The 17,969-nt window shown below is 51.8% G+C and overlaps 1 protein-coding gene across 2 annotated transcripts in view; it reads right to left on the reverse strand.

The window, feature by feature from the left end:
- The window catches only part of GULP1 (GULP PTB domain containing engulfment adaptor 1), a 91,890-nt gene that overhangs the window by 49,418 nt on the left and 24,503 nt on the right, over window positions 1–17,969 (reverse strand). For both annotated transcript variants that reach the window (XM_084892462.1, XM_084892461.1), the window contains exon 2: window positions 14,959–15,072. The gene's annotated coding sequence lies outside the window, so the exon portion shown is untranslated. The remainder of the gene's footprint in view (window positions 1–14,958; window positions 15,073–17,969) is intronic.

A 17,969-nucleotide genomic window follows, 5' to 3' on the forward strand; every position in this document is an offset into this window, starting at 1 on the left:
CCTGAAAGGAATGACTGGGGTTCTTCCTCCTGCAGGGTTTCCTGTGGTCGGCGGTAAGAGAGGGGGACACATCCAGCGGGCCTCACAGTCGGTGGTGTAGACCCGTGGTCGGCAAACTCATCAGCCCACAGAGCCAAATACCAACAGCACAACGATTGAAATTCCTTTTCAGAGCCACAGTTTTTAAACTTAGACTTCTTCTAACGCCACTTCTTCAACACAGACTCGCCCAGGCCATGGTATTCTGTGGAAGAGCCACACTCCAGGGGCCAAAGAGCCGCATGTGGCTCGAGAGCCGCAGTTTGCCGACCACGGGTCTCTTGGGTACTTGCTGGCTCTCATCGGCCTGATGTGCTCCCGCCAGGACCCCTGAGATCCAGCGGAGGTTAAGATGGAACAGCTCTAATAGTTAATGCTGCGAGCAGCTGATGGTTTCTTATTTTAACTTCCCTTTTCTTCCCTGGCACCCAGACGCCCGGCCCTGAGGCTCCGCCCACCCGCAGATTCTGTCCTGGATGCCTCCTCCCAGCACAGAACAAAAGGCCGCAGCTCTTCGGAGTGACGTGGGAAAAGAAACAGGATTTGATGTTTCAAATGAAACCCAGAACACAGATTCTTGGCTTAGCAGAGCACAGAGAAGCTATTTGATTCAGCTGCATCATAAGAATAATTAACTGCCCAACCGGCGTGGCTCAGGGGTTGAGTGTCGACCTGTGAACCAGGAGGTGATGGTTCCATTCCCGGGCAAGGCACATGCCCAGGTTGCTGACTTGATCCCCAGTGGGGGGCGTGCAGGAGGCAGCTGATCCATGATTCTCCCTCCTCATTGATGTTTCTATCTCTCTCTCCCTCTCCCTTCTTTTCTTAAATCAATTAAAGTATATCTTTTTTTAAAAAAAAGGAGTAGTTAACAGCGATAGATTTCACCATAAGCTAAGTGGCGTTCCATGCGCTTTATAAGCATTTCCTCCCGTAACCCTCGCAACAAAGCCACCGGTGGGACTGCTCTCACCCGGCCTCACCTACCAGGACACAGAGAGGGGGGAACCTCGGGCACAGCCGCTGAAGGAGGGAGCAGGGGGTCAGACCCGGCCGCCTGGTCCACCATTCCCCCGAGCCTCTCAGAATTACCTCCTTTGTTAAAAAAGTTCCATAGAGAAAGCTGAAACAAATCTATATGCGTTTCCAATGTGAACTGTGGCTGAGCAGGTACTTCGCATACTTTCTCTGAAAACTAACGTCTCCTCTAGGGACGGATCTTCCGTGTTATTTTTTTCAAATGTGAAATCTAAGTATCTCTGTATCTGGAAAGCACCTCGGTCACCCACCCTCACAGCCTTACTGGCCCCTCACTCTTCACTGTATGAAATGCCCAGAGTGAGGTAGTGATTAACGCCCACGCCTCCATGGGCGGCCTGAGGACTCGGGCCTTCACCATTTACCCAATGTGACCAGCGTGCTAAGCAAAGACCGACAGCGATGAAAGGAAGCCCCGTTGCATTATGGGGGGAAACTGTATTGGTGTGCGAGGTCTCCATTTTTACCTAAAATCGTCGAAGGGAAGAGAGTTAACGTCCACATTTACATATACATTTAAAATGCCACCAACCACTGCTTTCATTCCAAATGTGTCTATAATACTTCTTTTCACACAAAAAAATATTTGACCTCTCTAATGATTGTTAGGAGCATAATTTCACTGGCATTCTAAAAATAAAGAGGCCGTTTTCATTAGCTGCCATTTGACATTTTCCACCTGGTTTTTGAAAAGGCTATTCTTCATGTTTTTGAAAACCAATGATCTTACACTGCCAGCCCATGGCTGTGCAGTCTGATCCAGTGTGTGCCAGTTCGGCACAGAGCCGTACAGGTTGTGGTGCTAATTCACACCAGCAGTCAGGGCCCCTTCAGCCGAAGGAGGTACAATCAGCTCCAGCTTCCGCGAGAGCAGAAAGGGTTCGAGTGGCTCACCCAGCCTCCTGACGGGCAGCTCAGGGTGGGCAGTGCCAGGCCCGGGACTCACGGTGGCCCAGACAGACGGCACCAGTCCTCTCTACTCTTCATAGTTGGGTTAATTTTTTAAAATACATTTTTATTGATCTCAAAGAGGAAGGGGGAGAGAGAGAGAGAGAGAGAGAGAGAGAGAGAGAGAGAGAGAGAGAGAGAGAGGGAGAGAGAGAGACATCGATGATGAGGGAGATTCATGGATGGGCTGCCTCCTTCATGCCACCCCACTGGGGATCAAGCCCACAACCTGGGCACGTGCCCTGACCAGGAATCGAACCCCGACCTCCTGGGTCATAGGTCAACACTCCACCACTGAGCCACGCGGCCGGGCGGGTTAATTTTAATTAAGTGAAAGCAGCCTTTCAGGTTTTTCCCGTTGCGGTGTCTTTCCAGAAGATTCACTGTGGGTGGAGGACTGAGCCTGAGGCAGAGGCTCCCAGGTGCCAGGCCATGGGCCCAGGTGGGAGCGAGGGCACCATGGACGGGGTCCCTGGATACTCAGCCTGAATCGCTCTCCAATGTCGGGGGTGGGAGTGAAGCCGAGGGCTGCCTTCTCCACGGCCATCTGATATACACCAAACACCATGGAATGTACCAAGTGCTGGGGACATGAAGAATAGTCTCAGACTGATCAAACCGTGCATATGTTACTACATCCTGGCATTTCTTTTGGGTGATCCATCATTAGAAGCTTTCTGAGAAATGCTACCTTAAAAAATGGACTTCCACAAAATACCATGTACAGATGATGTATTATGGAATTATACACTTGAAAAATATGTAACTTCATCAACCAATGTCATCCCAATAAATCCAATAAAAAATTTTTGTAATTAAAAAAAGATTATATGATTGATTAGCTTATCCAGCAGATTGGGCTATACTGGGGAAATTAAGACCTAATTTATAGATGGCCTGAAAAATTCTTCTACATTACTCAATGTGTTAATTGTTGAGATTTTAATTTCCTACTGTATGTTAATTTTTTTAGTTACCGGTTGGTAGTACAAATTGTTAATATATAAATCTTAGCTTTCAGCTTCAATTTGTAATCCTGCTTTTAATTAAAGTAATCTTACTTTCTTGTAATAATGAAATATTTTCATTTGAGGTGAATTAATTGTAATGATTAGACCATAATGCTAAAGAAAATTATCCAAAATACCCGTTTTAAGTTGGTGTTTAATTTTAAATCCTTCCCTTTAAGGCAGTGGTCGGCAAACTCACTAGTCCACAGAGCCAAATATCAATAGCACAAGGACTGAAATTTCTTTTGAGAGCCAAATTTTTTAAACTTAAATTTCTTCTAATGACACTTCTTCACAATAGACTCGCCCAGGCCGTGGTGTTTTGTGGAAGAGCCACACTCCAGGGGCCAAAGAGCCGCCTGTGGCTCGAGAGCCACAGTTTGCCAAGCAAACTCCCCCAACCTGATAATCTTACTGTTCACCAGACATGACCGTGGATATGCCTGCCCGCATTCCTGAAAGGCAATTGTGCGTTCTAGTAAATAAAACAAACAGGAAGGAGGCTCGGTGGAACTGAGCTACACAGCTAAGCTTTCCCTGGCTTCCCCCATAACTTCCAAATGTATATTTCTTCTCGTGTTTTAATTTGCCCGTCTGCTCTTTCTCCAACCCTCTGAACCCGAGACCACGCTGGCCGTGGCTTTGCACACACACACAGACACACACACAACACACACACAGACACACACACGCCGAGGGCATTTCTGATCACTGTATTTCCCCGGCAGGTAAGCACCTGTTTTATAATCTAAAACAGTCATGCACATTCCTTCCGCTGGAGAAATGATCAATTCTTCTAATTAGACAGTCTGCTCTTGGGAGAAACCAGAACTATTTCTGTCACTGGGTGTGATTTTAAAATGCACACAGGTTCAAGATCATCTCCCACCACAGATGCTACTTCAGAAAGGACAGCTTGCTAAGCCCTGAGCGAGCCGGGCCTCTGTGTAATGACATAGCGGTGAGTTCTCTCTGTAATGACCGACGGCGGTGAGTTCCCGGAGGGATGCCCGCTCCCAGCATCCAGCTTCCTCCTGAACGCTCTGTTCTGCATTCTTTTGAACTCCGGGAGGACAAGCTCTGATCCTGCAAACCCCGCGCTCAGTCTTGCTAAATTAAGCTCTTCAAACAAATCACAAATCACTGTCTCCTGTGAAGACGTTGGAGTGCTGTGATTTACAGTAAGTGCCTGCTGGCTAGGATCGGACTAATAAGTAACACATCATCTGTCCAGCGGGTACACAGCCATAGTACCCTGTTTCCCCGGAAATAAGACAGTGTCTTATATTAATTTTTGCTCCCAAAGATGCGCTAGGTCTTATTTTCAGGGGATGTCTTATTTTTCCATGAAGAAGGATACGGTACACATTTATTGTTAAATGAAAATAAAGGAAATTTATTACCTGTATATGGTACGGTAGTACGGTAGTTGTCAACATAAACCAGACAAACTGTAAATCCTACAGTATCAAGAATTTACTCATTTATTCAATGACAATCATGTCGTCATCTTCTGGAACATCATCCTAACAATCCAATTCCTGAATTTCCTGGTGAATTTCTTGTGACTCCATTTCTTTCAGAATCAGTGGACCAAATCTCTCATGTTTAGCAATAGCATTCTGAGACAGAGCCTAGGGGGGGCCTTATTTTCAGGGAGATGCCTTATATTTCACTCAGAAGGAAACCTGTAAGTAGGTCTTATTTTCGGAGGATGTCTTATTTTTGGGGAAACATGGTAGGTACTTCGATTAAAATATATTCACGCAGCGTCTTTCCCAGAAGAGGATGGAGATGTCAGGAGCCAGGACCCGAGCAGTGACAGGCCATCACGCAGAAGCAGACAAAGGCAGCCACACGCCAAAGCCACTCCCTAAAAACACGCTGTAATGCAGTAAAGTGGACCTCGTGTTCAGTCAGCAGACTGAAATCGAAACTCCGCTCCGCAAACACAAAAACCCCCTGTACACTGCCACCTCCTGCCCCCAAGTTGTTATTTTAACCTTCAGTCACCATCAGTGCCCATGGTGAAGATACAGATTCTTTAAATTATACTTAGAGATAATGTCAAAGAATGTGAAAACCCAAAAGATACCTCAAAGGGATACACTCACTTCTCTCAAGAAACAGCCCATCTTTAAGCAGTAACAAAGGCACCGCCCAGCAGAAAACAGTTTGGCTCAGTGGATAGAGCGTCGGCCTGTGGACGGAAGGGTCCCGGGTTCGATTCCGGCCAAGGGCATGTACATTGGTTGGGGGCACATCCCCAGTGGGGAGTGTGCAGGAGGCGCTGGTCTAGGTTTCTCTCTCATTGATGTTTCTAGCTCTCTCTCCCTCTCCCTTCCTCTCTGTAAAAAATCAATAAAACATATATTTTTTTTAAAGGCACCTCCCAGTGGCTCAGCCCTTATGTAAGGGCAGGACTGAGCACCTGTGCTGCGGCTGAGGGTAGGAGGGAGTTAGCTCTGGCTCAGTGCCGCTCCTTCCTTCGGTGAAGACGGGGTTCCAGAGTCGCAGCGGAGCGGGCAGTGACAGAAGGACAGGCAGGTGCCAGGCGGCACAGAGGAGAGCAGCCGCTTTGGAGCAGCCAGGGCTCCGCCCGGGAGGGACCTGTCACCCGCAGCTCGGAAGGGAAGCGCACAGGCAGAGGACACTGTGTGTAAGCTCCACGGCGCACGCCTGCCGGTGGAGGAAGGGACAGAGGGTGGAGGAGGAGGAGCATGGAGAAGAGGAGGAGAAGGAGAAGGAGGAGGAGGAGCTGAGTAAGACAGACGTAAAGAGACCTGCAGGTCCCCTGGGGCTTTGCGATGGGGAGCAGGTGCAATTTCTCTAAAATACACACAGGATGGAGCGGCCGACAAAGTACGACCGAATGCAAGGGGGCATGGAACAGGCCGACACGCCTCGGTGTGGGTCAGGGGCGCGAGGAGAGAGAGACCGAAGAGCTTACATACTTGGCACAGCCAGGGACACGGCGATGGGGGGTGAAGATCTGGGGGTAGATAGGGGATGGGAGGAGAGAGAAGAGGGAGAAAGGTGAGACATCTGTAATACCATCAACAATAAAAAGGAGTCCTGGCCGGCTTGGCTCAGTGGATAGAGCGTCAGCCTGCGGACTGAAGGGTCCCAGGTTCCAGCCAAGGGCGCAGGCCTGGGTTGCGGACTTGATCCCCAGTGCGGGGTGTGCAGGAGGCAGCCAATCAATGATTCTCTCTCATCATTGATGTTTCTATCGCTCTCTCCTTCTCCCTTTCTCTCTGAGATCAATAAAGAAATATGTTAAAAAAAAAACAAACAATAAAAGTATTTATATATGATATATATATATATATATATATATATATATATATTTACATTTTTATTGACTTCAGAGAGGAAGGGAGAGGAAGAGATAGAAATATCAATGTTGAGAGGGAATCACTGATTGGCTGCCTCCTGCACGCCCCCTACTGGGGAATCAAGCCCACAATCATAATCTAGGCATGTGCCCTTGACCGTGATCAAACCTGGGACCCTGTAGGCTGCAGGCCGACGCTCTATCCCATGAGCCTAACCAGCCAGAGCAGCAATACAAAGTATACTTTTTAAAATAAAATAAAAAGGCATGATTTCGCAACAAAGAAATTCTAAATAAAATACATAAAAACATATCCCAGTTCTCCTACACATGAAACACAAACTGTCCTTAACTATACCACCCCCTCCTGCTGGGAGACGTGGCGTCTGCATGCGCATTTGCATGTTAATATCCGTGCGTTTTGAAGTGGGAGCGAGGGGAAGGACTGAAAGGCGGCTCCTGTGGCTCAGGCGGACACGAGGGAGAGAAAGCCCAGGCCGTCGCTGGGGAGGGGAGCAAAGGGACGGCATTCTCTCTAAAAGGGCTAACGGCCGATTTAGCTTCTGCAAGTCAGGAGCTGAGCCCAGCCGCTTCGGCTCAGTGGAGAGAGCATCGGCCTGCAGATCAGAGGGTCCGGGTTCGATTCTGTCAAGGACATGCACCTTCACTGCGGGCTCCTCCCCAGCCCAGGCCCTGGTCAGGAGGCAACCAATCAATGAGTCTCTCTCACATGGATGTTTCTTTCTGTTTTCCCCTCTCCCTCCCACTCTCCCAAACACGGATGGAAAATATCCTCGGGTGAGGATAAACAAACAAACAAGTAAGTGAAGGGCAGGCTGAGGAGGTGACCAGAGTTATGAGCCGGCAGCAGCGGGATGCCGGGGGCCGGGAGGTGGACACAGACGTGGCTCAGCAGCTTTAGAACCACAGGCTCTGCCGCAGCGGCCGTCAGCCTGCGGGTGGCCGAAGCCCATCGGAAAACACAGATATTCACATTGGGTTCATGAACAGGAGCTAAGTCACAGCGGTGATGTAGCAGCGGAAATAATGTCAAGGTCGGGGGTCACCACACCGTGAGGAGCTGCACTGAAGGGCCGCGGCATCAGGAAGGTGGAGGACCGCTGTCCTAGGGCACGCGAAGGCGACTCCCGCAGCTGGAGCCGGGCCCCATCGGCCCCCTGAAGCCCCCTGAGGCCCCCTGAGGCCGAGTGAGGACGCTGTCATCACAGCGTGTGGCACCACGTGTGTCCAGGCAGCCTGTGGGGCAGGGCTCCGGCCCGGCGGTCCGAGGGGACGGGTGTCAGCGGTCGGAGGGGACGGGTGTGGGGGTCGGAGGGGACGGGTGTCGGGGGTCGGAGGGGACGGGTGTGGGCGGTCGGAGGGAACGGGTGTCGGCGGTCGGAGGGGACGGGTGTGGGGGTTGGAGGGGACGGGTGTGGGGGTCGGAGGGGACGGGCTCGGCGGTCGGAGGGGACGGGCTCGGCGGTCGGAGGGGACGGGCTGGGCGGTCGGAGGGGACGGGCTCGGCGGTCGGAGGGGACGGGTGTGGGCGGTCGGAGGGGACGGGCTCGGCGGTCGGAGGGGACGGGTGTGGGCGGTCGGAGGGGACGGGCTCGGCGGTCGGAGGGGACGGGTGTGGGCGGTCGGAGGGGACGGGCTCGGCGGTCGGAGGGGACGGGCTCGGCGGTCCGAGGGGACGGGCTCGGCGGTCGGAGGGGACGGGCTCGGCGGTCGGAGGGGACGGGCTCGGCGGTCGGAGGGGACGGGCTGGGCGGTCCGAGGGGACGGGTGTGGGGGGTCGGAGGGGACGGGCTCGGCGGTCGGAGGGGACGGGCTCGGCGGTCGGAGGGGACGGGCTCGGCGGTCGGAGGGGACGGGCTCGGCGGTCGGAGGGGACGGGTGTGGGCGGTCGGAGGGGACGGGCTCGGCGGTCCGAGGGGACGGGCTCGGCGGTCGGAGGGGACGGGTGTCGGCGGTCGGAGGGGACGGGCTCGGCGGTCGGAGGGGACGGGCTCGGCGGTCCGAGGGGACGGGCTCGGCGGTCGGAGGGGACGGGTGTGGGGGTCGGAGGGGACGGGTGTGGGCGGTCGGAGGGGACGGGCTCGGCGGTCGGAGGGGACGGGCTCGGCGGTCAGAGGGGACGGGTGTGGGCGGTCGGAGGGGACGGGCTCGGCGGTCGGAGGGGACGGGCTCGGCGGTCGGAGGGGACGGGCTCGGCGGTCGGAGGGGACGGGTGTGGGGGTCGGAGGGGACGGGTGTGGGCGGTCGGAGGGGACGGGTGTGGGCGGTCGGAGGGGACGGGTGTCGGCGGTCGGAGGGGACGGGTGTGGGCGGTCGGAGGGGACGGGCTCGGCGGTCGGAGGGGACGGGTGTCGGCGGTCGGAGGGGACGGGCTCGGCGGTCGGAGGGGACGGGCTCGGCGGTCGGAGGGGACGGGCTCGGCGGTCGGAGGGGACGGGTGTGGGGGTCGGAGGGGACGGGTGTGGGCGGTCGGAGGGGACGGGTGTGGGCGGTCGGAGGGGACGGGTGTCGGCGGTCGGAGGGGACGGGTGTGGGCGGTCGGAGGGGACGGGCTCGGCGGTCGGAGGGGACGGGTGTCGGCGGTCAGAGGGGACGGGCTCGGCGGTCGGAGGGGACGGGTGTGGCGGTCGGAGGGGACGGGTGTCGGCGGTCGGAGGGGACGGGTGTGGGCGGTCGGAGGGGACGGGCTCGGCGGTCGGAGGGGACGGGTGTGGGGGTCGGAGGGGACGGGTGTCGGCGGTCGGAGGGGACGGGCTCGGCGGTCGGAGGGGACGGGTGTGGGCGGTCGGAGGGGACGGGTGTGGGCGGTCGGAGGGGACGGGTGTGGGGGTCGGAGGGGACGGGTGTCGGCGGTCGGAGGGGACGGGTGTGGGCGGTCGGAGGGGACGGGCTCGGCGGTCGGAGGGGACGGGTGTGGGCGGTCGGAGGGGACGGGTGTGGGCGGTCGGAGGGGACGGGTGTGGGCGGTCGGAGGGGACGGGCTCGGCGGTCGGAGGGGACGGGTGTGGGCGGTCGGAGGGGACGGGTGTCGGCGGTCGGAGGGGACGGGTGTGGGCGGTCGGAGGGGACGGGCTCGGCGGTCGGAGGGGACGGGTGTGGGCGGTCGGAGGGGACGGGTGTGGGCGGTCGGAGGGGACGGGTGTCGGGGGTCGGAGGGGACGGGCTCGGCGGTCGGAGGGGACGGGCTCGGCGGTCGGAGGGGACGGGCTCGGCGGTCGGAGGGGACGGGCTCGGCGGTCGGAGGGGACGGGCTCGGCGGTCGGAGGGGACGGGCTCGGCGGTCTGAGGGGACGGGCTCGGCGGTCGGAGGGGACGGGCTGGGCGGTCGGAGGGGACGGGTGTTGGGGTCGGAGGGGACGGGCTCGGCGGTCGGAGGGGACGGGCTCGGCGGTCGGAGGGGACGGGCTCGGCGGTCCGAGGGGACGGGCTCGGCGGTCGGAGGGAAGGGGGTTATCCTGAGAGAACAGAAGCCCCAAGAGGACGCCCCAGTGAGAGCAGAGCGTCCGTCAGGCTCTCGGCACCTCCCGTGACGGGTGTCCGTCTCCTGCCGGCCCGACCCCATCATTCCCGCCAGGACCCGGGCTGGAGCCGCCACACCCGTGGGAACACCCTCACGCGGCTGCAGACCCACTGGCTGCAAACGTCGCAGGCCCATCGCTGTCCAGGCGACATCTTTGGGGCCGCCAGCATTCCAGCACAACCGGCCGGTCCCACAAACTCAGCAACGCGATCAGCGAAACGGCAGTGAACCCAGAAAGGTTCCGACCCGAACTAGAGCACGCACACAGAACACTGAGCACTGAGCACTGAGGACTGAGCACTGAGCACTGAGCCCTGAGCTCTGAGCACTGAGCACTGAGGACTGAGCACTGAGGACTGAGCACTGAGCACTGAGCCCTGAGCTCTGAGCACTGAGGACTGAGCACTGAGCACTGAGCACTGAGGACCGAGGACTGAGCACTGAGCACTGAGGACTGAGCACTGAGGACTGAGCACTGAACACTGAGGACTGAGCACTGAGCACTGAGCCCTGAGCCCTGAGGACCGAGGACTGAGCACTGAGCACTGAGCCCTGAGCACTGAGCACTGAGCCCTGAGCTCTGAGCACTGAGGACTGAGCACTGAGCACTGAGGACTGAGCACTGAGCACTGAGCCCTGAGCTCTGAGCACTGAGGACCGAGGACTGAGCACTGAGCACTGAGCCCTGAGCACTGAGCACTGAGGACCAAGGACTGAGCACTGAGCACTGAGCCCTGAGCACTGAGCACTGAGGACTGAGCCCTGAGTACTGAGCACTGAGGACTGAGCACTGAGCACTGAGCCCTGAGCACTGAGGACTGAGCACTGAGCCCTGAGCACTGAGGACTGAGCCCTGAGTACTGAGCCCTGAGCACTGAGCCCTGAGCACTGAGGACTGAGCACTGAGCCCTGAGCACTGAGGACTGAGCCCTGAGTACTGAGCACTGAGGACTGAGCACTGAGCCCTGAGCACTGAGCACTGAGCCCTGAGCACTGAGGACTGGAGCACTGAGGACTGAGCCCTGAGCACTGAGCACTGAGGACTGGAGCACTGAACACTGAGCACTGAGCACTGAGCACTGAGGACTGAGGACTGAGCCCTGAGCACTGAGGACTGACTGTGGGAGAAGGGGGGTCTGAGGGCCTCGGGCGGAGGAGGAGGAGGGGAGGAGAGCGGGAGAAGGTGATGTCCGGGTGGTTCCGCCTGCAGCTGATGCTCATGCTCCGGGAGGTCAGGAGAGGAGGACGGGGATGCTGAGGAGGCGTCTGATTTGGGGATAAAATACTTCCATGCCCCGGAGCAGCCATGTTCCACCCTCAGCCTGTGTGAGCGAGGCCTGCCCCCCCCCCACCGCCCCGTGAGCCAGACCTGCCGCCGGGCGGCCTCTTCCCACGGACGGTCAGGCGGGAGCTGAGGGCCATGCATGGCCATCGGTGTGAACGGACCAGCATCGCACCTGTCTGTCAGCGGCAAAGCCGGGGCTTAGTCACCAGCCTCTGTGTGTGCGAGGAAAAGGCGCAGTGCTTCAGCGAGGACCCACTGGGCTCCACCCCCTCCCTGCCGTGACCTCGGGCAAGGTCACTGCCAGCTCCGTACGCCCTTTCCCCTCCGGAAACCGCCTTGAACTTTCCCGGTGTCCATCCGCGCAGCCGGCTCTGAGCAGTGCCCGTCACAAACCACACCACACGCAGCTTCGCCACTATTATTATTATTATTATTTAATAAATATCTTATTGATTTCAGAGAGGAAGGGAGAGGGAGAGAGAGAAGCATCAACAATGAGAGAGAATCATGGATCGGTTGCCTCCTGCACACCCCCCACTGGGGTTCCAGCCTGCAACCCGGGCCTGTGCCCTGACCGGGAATCGAACTGTGACCTTCTGGTTCATAGGCCGATGCTCAACCCCAGAGGCACGCCGCCCGGGTGCCATTATTACTATTAATGTGATTAATGCTGCGTGGGGTACCAGGGCCGATGGGTAACACTCACTCAGGGGTTTAGAAAACTCCACACAAGGTTGGGTTTTGTAAAGGCCCATAAAGTCCAAGCTGACAGACCTTCTGGTAAAATTCTGTGTTTATAGAACTAGTCGAATTTTGCACAGGACACATCATTTAAACTCTTGTTGGATGGTCTGACTAAATGATAGAGGGTGTGCAAACTCGCTTGGAAAAAAGTCAAAATCCCCACTCAGAGAAGTAAAATGCAAGCTAATGTTCCTTCTCTAACATAATCATTGTTCCCTCTATATTTTTAGAAGAGTCATGAACCAAGAAACTTATTTCCAGTGTAGACATTCACCGAGTATATTCAACACTATTTTTAAGAAAGAGGGACTGGCTCTGGCCGGTGTGGCTCAGTGGATAGAACGTCAGTCTGTGGACTGAAGGGTCCAGGTTCGATTCTGGTCAAGGGTACGTGGCTCCCCCGGGGCCTGGGCCCTGGTCGGGGCGCATGCAGGAGGCAACCAATTGGCGGGTCCCTCTCAGATCGATGTTTCTCTCTGTCTTTTCCTTTCTCTTCCACCCTTCCTAAAAATCAATGGAAACATGTCCTCGGGGAGGATCAAAAAATAAATACAGAAAAATGTTAAAAAAAAAAAAAAAGAAAGAAAGAAAGAAAGAAAGAAAGAAAGAAAGAAAGAGGGTCTGCTTACTTCGTAGCTACTAACAAGTCATGTGTTTGAATTTGGAACTGTCCTTAAATACCCTCATTCTTCTATTTCCTCTTAGGTCAGGATTAGCAAATATTTTTATTAATGAGGCAAAGCGAGCAATTCTATTTTAGGCAGTTATCAAAATGTGATGGGGGAAAAAAAACAGCCCAAACTGCTCGCACTGCAGGGACCAGCCGGCGCCCGGCCTTCTGGGAAAGTTATTATGAGGCGTTGATTGTGCTGTGCTATCTCTCGGTAATGCCAAAAGAAAAAAAAAAAAAAAAAAGGAAATTACCTAAAAATAATTTAAGCGTTTTAATTGCACCACCATATCATCCAGCATGTATTCATGGAATAGTGGCTTAGCATTCTGAAACTGGGTAGAAAAGGTCAGAAGAACATGAAAATATGTAAAGTAGATTTCATGTTGAAGCTCGGAGTTTGCATTCCAGAAACCTCAATACCCCTCGAGGCCCCTAGAAATCAGGAAATCCGCCCGGGAATGCAAGGTCTAATCACCCTTCCCAGCAGCCTGGCGTTCTGACGGCTTACAGAAAGGGACCCGGATCTGGGATTTATTAAGTTGCTCAGATACGGAGGCAGTTTTCAAAAATCAAGTGAAAAATGCCTTGTAATTTATTTAATGGATCTAATTTATTTTCTACATTAAGTCCAAAAGTAGTCATTTTTCTGACTCATGAATTACCTCGTTAACCATACAAGAACATACAATCCATAACCCCATGTATATTTCAAGGTGTTTTATGAGATACCTGCCCAGGTGGTAGAGCTCTTTATTAGTTCACAACTCTCTTTCCTCCTAAGTCAAAAGATACCCAATCTAAAAATAAATACATAAATGTGCCGAATTCTTCAAAATCAGTTACATACGTTAAAAACACTATGTGCCTGCCTGGTGTGGCTCCATGGTTTAGCATCAACCTATGAGCCAGGGAGTCACGGTTCCGTTCCCGGTCAGGGCACAGGCCCAGGTTGTGGGCTCGATCCCCAGTGTGGGGCGTGCAGGAGGCAGTCGATCCATGATTCTCTCTCATCATAGATGTTTCTATCTCTTTCTCTTCTCTCGTTTCCCCTCTGAAAGCAATAAAAACATATTTCTAAAAAACGGTAACTGATAGAAACTCTTGGAACGTGGGTGTGATTACCACGTGACACAGATGGCTTGTACGCACGGGTGTGGTGTCACAGAAGCTCACCTGCTCAGATAGTGTGCGGCTCAGATGGTCAGACCACGTCCTGACGAACCAGGCGTGCAATTTACAACTCAACGCTTGCTCGTTTCGTTTCCTGCTCTGAGACGGCCACTCCCATTTTCGTACGGATTCACTCATGTAAACCCTATTCTTTTGCCCTCACCCATTTGTCTTCATGTACACAAAATGTCCTTTCAAAAATGTCCTCCGTGCATCACGCTCTAAAAGCACATCAAGCCATTTTATAACGGTATTACTTCTAAGTCAGGGAAAGCTTAGGTGTAATAAGTGACACCCTGGAGCATACACAATTAGTTTGCACTACAAGACCCACAATGCAGTTCACCACTTCACAACATAGAGACTACCATTGCTGATGAGCATCGCTTGGCCAGGTTTCCCTATTGCATTCAAAGAGCAAAGGATTTACCCAGGAACCATTTGGTACAACCACATCTATATATATAAAAGGCTAATATGCAACGTGTCCCCTCAGGAGTTCAACTGGGAGACTGCAAGTCTGATCACTCACTGTGACGTGTACTGACCACTCAGTGTACTTCTCCTGAGCACCTCATTGATTTGATACCAAAGATACTTGATGCACTATAAATGGTGCATCTGATCAGTTTTCCCCTTTGCACTGGCTGGTAAAAAGCTCAGGGCAAATAGGTGGCTGATCTCCAGAAAAAGTCTAGAATACTTTTGGTACCCATTGGAGATACAAATTCTCTGAGTGGCCAGATTACTATGCGTTCAGAGATCATCATAATCTGGCCACTCATTGTATAATATATATAGATGATATAGATATATAAAGATATATAGACATATAGATATATAGACATATAAGTCAACAGGTCAGCAAACATTTTCAAAAATGGCTGATGATTAAAATAGATTATTACAAACATAAAGAAATTCAACAGAGAACCCATACAATATTATCTCACCTTGTATAAAGGGAAAAACCAACAAAACAAAACAAAAATCAAATGAGAGAGAACAAAAGTGATAGAAGTTATTTTTAGAAAACAGGCTCATTTGTGATTTCATTTTGCTTTGATGTATTTTACCCATTTCTTTTTAAATGATTGGTGCAAAATAAAGGCATTTTTGTAATTTATCTTCTTTCCAAAAGGTGTCAAGTGTGTGGACAAAGTCTCTTCTTACCGGGTGGCGTCGGCCGGGACAGGACAGACACCGGACGGGGCAGCTCCGATCAGCGTGGCCAGCCGCGCCCTCCTTCCGCCACGCTCCCCTCGGTGTCGGACGGATCACACAGAACTAGAAGTAAAATCGAAGCCGGACTTAGTAGAGTTAATCAATAACTACACGCATGTGAGTCTCAATTGAGAGGTCACAATACACGACCTAAAAAAAATATTTTTTTAATAATAAATCTTTATTGTTCAGATTATTACAGGTGTTCCTCTCCCCCCCCCCCCCATAGCTCCCCTCCACCTGATTCCCAATCCCACCCCATGCCCTTACCCCCTGCCACTGTCTTCATCCATAGGTGTAAGACTTTTGTACAATCTCTTCCCGCACCCCTCGGACCCCCTTCTCCCTGTGAATTGTCAGTCCACTCCCTTTCTATGCCCCTGATTCTATTATATTCACCAGTCCATTTTGTTCTTCAGATTTTTCATTCACTTGATTTTTAGATTCACTTGTTGGTAGGTATGTATTTGATGTCTTTTTGTTGTTTGTAACTTTTACCTTTACCTTTTTCTTATTTTTATTTATTTATTTTAAAGTACTTTATTGATTTCAAAGAGGAAGGGAGAGGGAGAGAGAGAAACATCAAGGATGAGAATCACTGATCGACTGCCTCCTCCAAGCCCCCCCACTGAGCATGTGCCCTTGACTGGAATCGAACCCAGGACCCTTCAGTCCACAGGCCAATGCTCTATCCACTGAGCCAAACCAGCTAGGGCGGAATTTATCATTTTAATGAAAATATGTTTATCTACCTAGCAATGCCATTGCTTATTAAATCACATAGTGTTCTCTCAGCGTTAAAGGTGAATAATAGAGTTAGTGTTATCTTTCCTCAGGCTGTGAAGACTGAGTCTTATCACATTCTTCCATCGCGGGAAGGGATCTGTCCACCCCGGACAGGACTTTCAAACAGACCGGCTAAGGGAGCAGGAAACTGGGCCATGAGTCCCCCAGGGACTTCCGGGCATCTATTTTGTCTTGGAAGAGGGAGAAAAGGGAAAGCAGAATTAGTTCTTTTGTTGTTGTTGTTGTTGTTGTTCTTTGTTTATTTTATTTATTTGTTTGTTTATTTATTTGTTTATTGCAAAATGGTAATTTCCCTGTTGATTTTGTGCAACTATTAGTCTCTGAAATAAGAAATCACCCAAGTAATTTTGTTAACCAGACTGTTAAAAAGCAACGAAAACGCTCCAAAATATTAGGGCAAAGTAAATATTTTCCTTAAACTACTCAACTTAATTCAAGTTAACATCCCCACCGATTTATTTTTTTCTTTTTCTTAATATATCTTATTGATTTTTCACAGAGAGGAAGGGAGCGAGAGAGAGAGTCAAAAACATCGATGAGAGAGAAACATCCATCAGCTGCCTCTTGCATACTCCCCACTGGGGATGCGCCCACAACCAAGGTACATGCCCTTGACCGGAATCGAACCCAGGACCCTTCAGTCTGCAGGCCGATGCTCCATCCACTGAGCCACACCGGTCAGGGCCCAGGGATTTATTTCTCTCTCTCATTGTTGGAAATCCATGCTCACTGTGGGAAATACTTTTCAACTTGGAATATGTTACGAGATGGGACAAAATGAAGAGCAGCAGAGAAACACCGACCGGAAAACCATCAGTATGGGCCTGCTTCTGTCTGTCTTTCTCAGGAAGAGGACACACTCGGAAGTGACTGAATTATTTCCTGTCTGAAGTGATTAGCGCTGCTCATGCACCGGGCACTTTAAATAGTTTCACCAAAAACCAAAGGTGTTTATGAGCTGCTCTTTTGAACGTATTTTTACTTTAAAAGATAAAAATCTCCATTTCCAATTCAAATGATTCTTTAAATGTTAGAAGCATAATGCATTCAATTTTATACTCTTTCAGCACCATCTATTCCACAGCCTCATGAAATTTAAAAATGTTTATGAAGTCAAAGGAAGCCTATCAAACCTCTAATTTTCCTCAACCGTGTTAGCTTTCAAAAAACATTACTAATGCTGCCGTCTGACCACGTCTTTCATTGGTTAATGCAACACGTACATCTTTAACCGTTCCATCCCCAAAAAGCCCAGCATACTTTTTGTTTTGTTCAACTAAGTTTTATTTTTTTGTTTTGTTGTTTTGTTTTGTTTTTTGGCCAAGTACAACCAAACACGTTGCTCTCCAATATGCTCTATACTCACATACAGGCTACATTTTCATTGAACTTTAGATGACTTTCTCTACGTGGAGCTAACAGTTCAAAATAACAGCGGGCATAAACGACAGAGTAATTCGTAGGGGGTGGGAGTGGGGGAGGTTGTCTACAAAACTGTCCTTCAGCGACTCTTGGTGCTTTGACAATACTCTTTGCTGCTGGAAGTTGAAAAGGACATGGGAGTGCAGACAAGCATTCAGCGGATTTTCCAGAATTAGGAAAGCAGGACGTACGTACATACGTTGAAGTGTTTGTGTTTTCTGAAGAAATGATATAAAAGGGCCTCTCGTCAAACAGAGGTTGGAGTACTCCAGTACTCACATCCCTTCTGTTGGATGCTGGGACCGACTCCAGTGTGTCCTACTTACAACAGTCTCATCAGAAGGTTGGTGAAGCCTGGGGGGCTCAATAAGGACTGAGCCACATGTGTAATTCCCTGTTGGAACGGCTAAAAACCATCTCCCCCAAACCTGAATAGGATGGTTGTCTGCTGCCAGACAGCTCAGGGCATCTCAATCTGCAGGTTACTGCCTTCAGTGGGCCAAACACCTCAACAGCTGTAGCCTATTCCCCCATCTGACAATACTTCTGTAAACCCTACCCTCTGAAGGCTATTATCTCCACCTTGCCTTAGGACAAATTGTGTTGATAAAAAGCCCGGGATCCTGAGTCTAGAGAAGTCTTTAGTTCCTTTGGCTGAAGCTCCTCTGACCCCCAATTCCTTTCAAAACTATCTTCAGTCCTTGGACTCCTTATTGAATCTACGGGCAGCT

The sequence above is a fragment of the Pipistrellus hanaki genome (genome assembly GCF_964339955.1).
Source record: "Pipistrellus hanaki genome assembly, chromosome: 8".
In the NCBI taxonomy this organism is placed as follows: domain Eukaryota; kingdom Metazoa; phylum Chordata; class Mammalia; order Chiroptera; family Vespertilionidae; genus Pipistrellus; species Pipistrellus hanaki.